Raw genomic sequence first — 8,775 nt, forward strand, 5'->3', positions numbered from 1 at the left:
GTCAACTTTTGTATCGTCTCACTTATTTTTATTATGTTACTTATGATTTTTGCACTAAACTTTGGAGGCTCATAACTCTTGTTCTACAAGAGATACTGGGATCTCCTTTGGATATGTTATAGTACTCTTTGCTCCCCATACAAGGATACTTTAAACTTGAGGCTACCTCAATATCGTCGTCAACTTATTTTTTGTCTCACTTATTGTTAGAAGGTTACTTTTGATTTTTGAAAATAAACTTTGCAGGCTCGTAACTCTGGTTCTACCAGAGATACGAGGATGTAAATAATGTGACCTTGACACAAATGTTCGGATAATTATAAAGGTCTTTGCATGTTCCAAGCAAAAAAAAAACTTCGCGGTTTCGAACATGTGGCCTTCCGAGAGTGAGGCGGATGCGATAACCGCTACACTAAAGATATGTTATTATTTTTAATCGAAAGAACAGGGTCAAGTAATTAAGCAATACGTGAACAAACAAACCCTCCATAGAAAATGCATTAGACTATACTTTGCAGGCTCGTAACTCTGTTTCTACTGGAGATACGGGGATGTCCTTTGAGTATGTTATAGTACAATTTGTCCCCCATCTAACCATACTAAAAACAATGAGCTACGACAAACAGTAGTCGAGTAATTAAGCTAATCGTAAACAAACAAACCCCTCCATAGGAAATGCATAAGACTATACTTTGCAGGCCCATAACTCTGTGTCTACTAGAGATACGGGGATGTCCTTAGGATATGTTATATTCCAAATTGTCCCCCATCTAACCATACTAAAAACTTTGGGCTACGACAAACAGGGGCCGAGTACTTAAGCAAAACGTAACGAAACAAACCCCCTCCATAGAAAATGCATTAGACTATACTTTGCAGGCTCGTAACTCTGTTTCTACTGGAGATACGGGGATGTCCTTTGAGTATGTTATAGTCCAATTTGTCCCTCATCTAGCCATACTAAAAACATTGAGCTACGACAAACAGCAGTCGAGTAATTAAGCTAATCGTAAACAAACAAACCCCTCCATAGGAAATGCATTAGACTATACTTTGCAGGCCCATAACTCTGTGTCTACTAGAGATACGGGGATGTCCTTAGGATATGTTATAGTCCAAATTGTCCCCCATCTAACCATACTAAAAACTTTGGGCTACGACAAACAGGGGCCGAGTACTTAAGCAAAACGTAACGAAACAAACCCCCTCCATAGGAAATGCATTAGACTATACTTTGCAGGCTCGTAACTCTGTTTCTATTGGAGATACGGGGATGTCCTTTGAGTATGTTATAGTCCAATTTGTCCCCCATCTAACCATACTAAAAACATTGAGGTACGACAAACAGGGGCCGAGTAATTAAGCTAAACGTAAACAAACAACCCGTCCATAGCAAATGCATTAGACTATACTTTGCAGGCCCATAACTCTGTGTCTACTAGAGATACGGGGATGTCCTTAGGATAAGTTATAGTCCAAAATGTCCCCATCTAACCATACTAAAAACATTGAGCTAGGACAAACAGGGTCCGAGATATTAAGCAAAATGTTCGTCAACTTTTGTATCGTCTCACTTATTTTTATTATGTTACTTATGGTTTTTGCACTAAACTTTGGAGGCTCATAACTCTTGTTCTACAAGAGATACTGGGATCTCCTTTGGATATGTTATAGTACTCTTTGCTCCCCATACAAGGATACTTTAAACTTGAGGCTACCGCAATATCGTCGTCAACTTATTTTTTGTCTCACTTATTGTTAGAAGGTTACTTTTGATTTTTGAAAATAAATTTTGCAGGCTCGTAACTCTGTTTCTACTGGAGATACGGGGATGTCCTTTGAGTATGTTATAGACCAATTTGTCCTTCATCTAGCCATACCAAGAATTAGGGCTACGACAAACAGTAGTCGAGTAATTAAGCTAATCGTAAACAAACAAACCCCCTCCATAGGAAATACATTACACTAAATTCTGGAGGCTCGTAACTCTGGTTCTACCAGAGATACGGGGATGTAAATAATGTGACCTTGACACAAATGTTCGGATAATTATAAAAAAAAACTTCGCGGTTTCGAACCTGTGGCCTTCCGGGAGTGAGGCGGATGCGATAACCGCTACACTAAAGATATGTTATTATTTTTAATCGAAAGAACAGGGTCAAGTAATTAAGCAATACGTGAAAAAACAAACCCCTCCATAGGAAATGCATTAGACTATACTTTGCAGGCTCGTAACTCTGTTTCTACTGGAGATACGGGGATGTCCTTTGAGTATGTTATAGTCCAATTTGTCCCCCATCTAACCATACTACAAATAATGAGCTACGACAAACAAGGGCCGAGTAATTAAGCTAAACGTAAACAAACAACCCGTCCATAGGAAATGCATTAGACTATATTTTGCAAGCCCATAACTCTGTGTCTACTAGAGATACGGGGATGTCCTTAGGATATGTTATAGTCCAAATTGTCCCCCATCTAACCATACTAAAAACTTTGGGCTACGACAAACAGGGGCCGAGTACTTAAGCAAAACGTAACGAAACAAACCCCCTCCATAGGAAATGCATTAGACTATACTTTGCAGGCTCGTAAATCTGTTTCTACTGGAGATACGGGGATGTCCTTTGAGTATGTTATAGTCCAATTTGTCCCCCATCTAACCATACTACAAATAATGAGCTACGACAAACAAGGGCCGAGTAATTAAGCTAAACGTAAACAAACAACCCGTCCATAGGAAATGCATTAGACTATATTTTGCAGGCCCATAACTCTGTGTCTACTAGAGATACGGGGATGTCCTTAGGATATGTTATAGTCCAAATTGTCCCCCATCTAACCATACTAAAAACTTTGCGCTACGACAAACAGGGGCCGAGTACTTAAGCAAAACGTAACGAAACAAACCCCCTCCATAGGAAATGCATTAGACTATACTTTGCAGGCTCGTAAATCTGTTTCTACTGGAGATACGGGGATGTCCTTTGAGTATGTTATAGTCCAATTTGTCCCCCATCTAACCATACTACAAATAATGAGCTACGACAAACAAGGGCCGAGTAATTAAGCTAAACGTAAACAAACAACCCGTCCATAGGAAATGCATTAGACTATATTTTGCAGGCCCATAACTCTGTGTCTACTAGAGATACGGGGATGTCCTTAGGATATGTTATAGTCCAAATTGTCCCCCATCTAACCATACTAAAAACTTTGGGCTACGACAAACAGGGGCCGAGTACTTAAGCAAAACGTAACGAAACAAACCCCCTCCATAGGAAATGCATTAGACTATACTTTGCAGGCTCGTAAATCTGTTTCTACTGGAGATACGGGGATGTCCTTTGAGTATGTTATAGTCCAATTTGTCCCCCATCTAACCATACTACAAATAATGAGCTACGACAAACAAGGGCCGAGTAATTAAGCTAAACGTAAACAAACAACCCGTCCATAGGAAATACATTACACTAAATTCTGGAGGCTCGTAACTCTGGTTCTACCAGAGATACGGGGATGTAAATAATGTGACCTTGACACAAATGTTCGGATAATTATAAAAAAAAACTTCGCGGTTTCGAACCTGTGGCCTTCCGGGAGTGAGGCGGATGCGATAACCGCTACACTAAAGATATGTTATTATTTTTAATCGAAAGAACAGGGTCAAGTAATTAAGCAATACGTGAAAAAACAAACCCCTCCATAGGAAATGCATTAGACTATACTTTGCAGGCTCGTAACTCTGTTTCTACTGGAGATACGGGGATGTCCTTTGAGTATGTTATAGTCCAATTTGTCCCCCATCTAACCATACTACAAATAATGAGCTACGACAAACAAGGGCCGAGTAATTAAGCTAAACGTAAACAAACAACCCGTCCATAGGAAATGCATTAGACTATATTTTGCAGGCCCATAACTCTGTGTCTACTAGAGATACGGGGATGTCCTTAGGATATGTTATAGTCCAAATTGTCCCCCATCTAACCATACTAAAAACTTTGGGCTACGACAAACAGGGGCCGAGTACTTAAGCAAAACGTAACGAAACAAACCCCCTCCATAGGAAATGCATTAGACTATACTTTGCAGGCTCGTAAATCTGTTTCTACTGGAGATACGGGGATGTCCTTTGAGTATGTTATAGTCCAATTTGTCCCCCATCTAACCATACTAAAAACATTGAGGTACGACAAACAGGGGCCGAGTAATTAAGCTAAACGTAAACAAACAACCCGTCCATAGCAAATGCATTAGACTATACTTTGCAGGCCCATAACTCTGTGTCTACTAGAGATACGGGGATGTCCTTAGGATATGTTATAGTCCAAAATGTCCCCCATCTAACCATACTAAAAACATTGAGCTAGGACAAACAGGGTCCGAGATATTAAGCAAAATGTTCGTCAACTTTTGTATCGTCTCACTTATTTTTATTATGTTACTTATGATTTTTGCACTAAACTTTGGAGGCTCATAACTCTTGTTCTACAAGAGATACTGGGATCTCCTTTGGATATGTTATAGTACTCTTTGCTCCCCATACAAGGATACTTTAAACTTGAGGCTACCGCAATATCGTCGTCAACTTATTTTTTGTCTCACTTATTGTTAGAAGGTTACTTTTGATTTTTGAAAATAAATTTTGCAGGCTCGTAACTCTGTTTCTACTGGAGATACGGGGATGTCCTTTGAGTATGTTATAGACCAATTTGTCCTTCATCTAGCCATACCAAGAATTAGGGCTACGACAAACAGTAGTCGAGTAATTAAGCTAATCGTAAACAAACAAACCCCCTCCATAGGAAATACATTACACTAAATTCTGGAGGCTCGTAACTCTGGTTCTACCAGAGATACGGGGATGTAAATAATGTGACCTTGACACAAATGTTCGGATAATTATAAAAAAAAACTTCGCGGTTTCGAACCTGTGGCCTTCCGGGAGTGAGGCGGATGCGATAACCGCTACACTAAAGATATGTTATTATTTTTAATCGAAAGAACAGGGTCAAGTAATTAAGCAATACGTGAAAAAACAAACCCCTCCATAGGAAATGCATTAGACTATACTTTGCAGGCTCGTAACTCTGTTTCTACTGGAGATACGGGGATGTCCTTTGAGTATGTTATAGTCCAATTTGTCCCCCATCTAACCATACTACAAATAATGAGCTACGACAAACAAGGGCCGAGTAATTAAGCTAAACGTAAACAAACAACCCGTCCATAGGAAATGCATTAGACTATATTTTGCAAGCCCATAACTCTGTGTCTACTAGAGATACGGGGATGTCCTTAGGATATGTTATAGTCCAAATTGTCCCCCATCTAACCATACTAAAAACTTTGGGCTACGACAAACAGGGGCCGAGTACTTAAGCAAAACGTAACGAAACAAACCCCCTCCATAGGAAATGCATTAGACTATACTTTGCAGGCTCGTAAATCTGTTTCTACTGGAGATACGGGGATGTCCTTTGAGTATGTTATAGTCCAATTTGTCCCCCATCTAACCATACTACAAATAATGAGCTACGACAAACAAGGGCCGAGTAATTAAGCTAAACGTAAACAAACAACCCGTCCATAGGAAATGCATTAGACTATATTTTGCAGGCCCATAACTCTGTGTCTACTAGAGATACGGGGATGTCCTTAGGATATGTTATAGTCCAAATTGTCCCCCATCTAACCATACTAAAAACTTTGGGCTACGACAAACAGGGGCCGAGTACTTAAGCAAAACGTAACGAAACAAACCCCCTCCATAGGAAATGCATTAGACTATACTTTGCAGGCTCGTAAATCTGTTTCTACTGGAGATACGGGGATGTCCTTTGAGTATGTTATAGTCCAATTTGTCCCCCATCTAACCATACTACAAATAATGAGCTACGACAAACAAGGGCCGAGTAATTAAGCTAAACGTAAACAAACAACCCGTCCATAGGAAATACATTACACTAAATTCTGGAGGCTCGTAACTCTGGTTCTACCAGAGATACGGGGATGTAAATAATGTGACCTTGACACAAATGTTCGGATAATTATAAAAAAAAACTTCGCGGTTTCGAACCTGTGGCCTTCCGGGAGTGAGGCGGATGCGATAACCGCTACACTAAAGATATGTTATTATTTTTAATCGAAAGAACAGGGTCAAGTAATTAAGCAATACGTGAAAAAACAAACCCCTCCATAGGAAATGCATTAGACTATACTTTGCAGGCTCGTAACTCTGTTTCTACTGGAGATACGGGGATGTCCTTTGAGTATGTTATAGTCCAATTTGTCCCCCATCTAACCATACTACAAATAATGAGCTACGACAAACAAGGGCCGAGTAATTAAGCTAAACGTAAACAAACAACCCGTCCATAGGAAATGCATTAGACTATATTTTGCAAGCCCATAACTCTGTGTCTACTAGAGATACGGGGATGTCCTTAGGATATGTTATAGTCCAAATTGTCCCCCATCTAACCATACTAAAAACTTTGGGCTACGACAAACAGGGGCCGAGTACTTAAGCAAAACGTAACGAAACAAACCCCCTCCATAGGAAATGCATTAGACTATACTTTGCAGGCTCGTAAATCTGTTTCTACTGGAGATACGGGGATGTCCTTTGAGTATGTTATAGTCCAATTTGTCCCCCATCTAACCATACTACAAATAATGAGCTACGACAAACAAGGGCCGAGTAATTAAGCTAAACGTAAACAAACAACCCGTCCATAGGAAATGCATTAGACTATATTTTGCAGGCCCATAACTCTGTGTCTACTAGAGATACGGGGATGTCCTTAGGATATGTTATAGTCCAAATTGTCCCCCATCTAACCATACTAAAAACTTTGGGCTACGACAAACAGGGGCCGAGTACTTAAGCAAAACGTAACGAAACAAACCCCCTCCATAGGAAATGCATTAGACTATACTTTGCAGGCTCGTAAATCTGTTTCTACTGGAGATACGGGGATGTCCTTTGAGTATGTTATAGTCCAATTTGTCCCCCATCTAACCATACTACAAATAATGAGCTACGACAAACAAGGGCCGAGTAATTAAGCTAAACGTAAACAAACAACCCGTCCATAGGAAATACATTACACTAAATTCTGGAGGCTCGTAACTCTGGTTCTACCAGAGATACGGGGATGTAAATAATGTGACCTTGACACAAATGTTCGGATAATTATAAAAAAAAACTTCGCGGTTTCGAACCTGTGGCCTTCCGGGAGTGAGGCGGATGCGATAACCGCTACACTAAAGATATGTTATTATTTTTAATCGAAAGAACAGGGTCAAGTAATTAAGCAATACGTGAAAAAACAAACCCCTCCATAGGAAATGCATTAGACTATACTTTGCAGGCTCGTAACTCTGTTTCTACTGGAGATACGGGGATGTCCTTTGAGTATGTTATAGTCCAATTTGTCCCCCATCTAACCATACTACAAATAATGAGCTACGACAAACAAGGGCCGAGTAATTAAGCTAAACGTAAACAAACAACCCGTCCATAGGAAATGCATTAGACTATATTTTGCAGGCCCATAACTCTGTGTCTACTAGAGATACGGGGATGTCCTTAGGATATGTTATAGTCCAAATTGTCCCCCATCTAACCATACTAAAAACTTTGGGCTACGACAAACAGGGGCCGAGTACTTAAGCAAAACGTAACGAAACAAACCCCCTCCATAGGAAATGCATTAGACTATACTTTGCAGGCTCGTAAATCTGTTTCTACTGGAGATACGGGGATGTCCTTTGAGTATGTTATAGTCCAATTTGTCCCCCATCTAACCATACTACAAATAATGAGCTACGACAAACAAGGGCCGAGTAATTAAGCTAAACGTAAACAAACAACCCGTCCATAGGAAATGCAGTAGACTATATTTTGCAGGCCCATAACTCTGTGTCTACTAGAGATACGGGGATGTCCTTAGGATATGTTATAGTCCAAATTGTCCCCCATCTAACCATACTAAAAACTTTGGGCTACGACAAACAGGGGCCGAGTACTTAAGCAAAACGTAACGAAACAAACCCCCTCCATAGGAAATGCATTAGACTATACTTTGCAGGCTCGTAAATCTGTTTCAACTGGAGATACGGGGATGTCCTTTGAGTATGTTATAGTCCAATTTGTCCCCCATCTAACCATACTACAAATAATGAGCTACGACAAACAAGGGCCGAGTAATTAAGCTAAACGTAAACAAACAACCCGTCCATAGGAAATGCATTAGACTATATTTTGCAGGCCCATAACTCTGTGTCTACTAGAGATACGGGGATGTCCTTAGGATATGTTATAGTCCAAATTGTCCCCCATCTAACCATACTAAAAACTTTGCGCTACGACAAACAGGGGCCGAGTACTTAAGCAAAACGTAACGAAACAAACCCCCTCCATAGGAAATGCATTAGACTATACTTTGCAGGCTCGTAAATCTGTTTCTACTGGAGATACGGGGATGTCCTTTGAGTATGTTATAGTCCAATTTGTCCCCCATCTAACCATACTACAAATAATGAGCTACGACAAACAAGGGCCGAGTAATTAAGCTAAACGTAAACAAACAACCCGTCCATAGGAAATGCAGTAGACTATATTTTGCAGGCCCATAACTCTGTGTCTACTAGAGATACGGGGATGTCCTTAGGATATGTTATAGTCCAAATTGTCCCCCATCTAACCATACTAAAAACTTTGGGCTACGACAAACAGGGGCCGAGTACTTAAGCAAAACGTAACGA

This window comes from Phalangium opilio, unplaced genomic scaffold (assembly GCF_054372755.1).
Source record: "Phalangium opilio isolate 3A_F unplaced genomic scaffold, DU_Popi_V2 ptg000101l_1, whole genome shotgun sequence".
Taxonomy (NCBI): Eukaryota; Metazoa; Arthropoda; class Arachnida; order Opiliones; family Phalangiidae; genus Phalangium; species Phalangium opilio.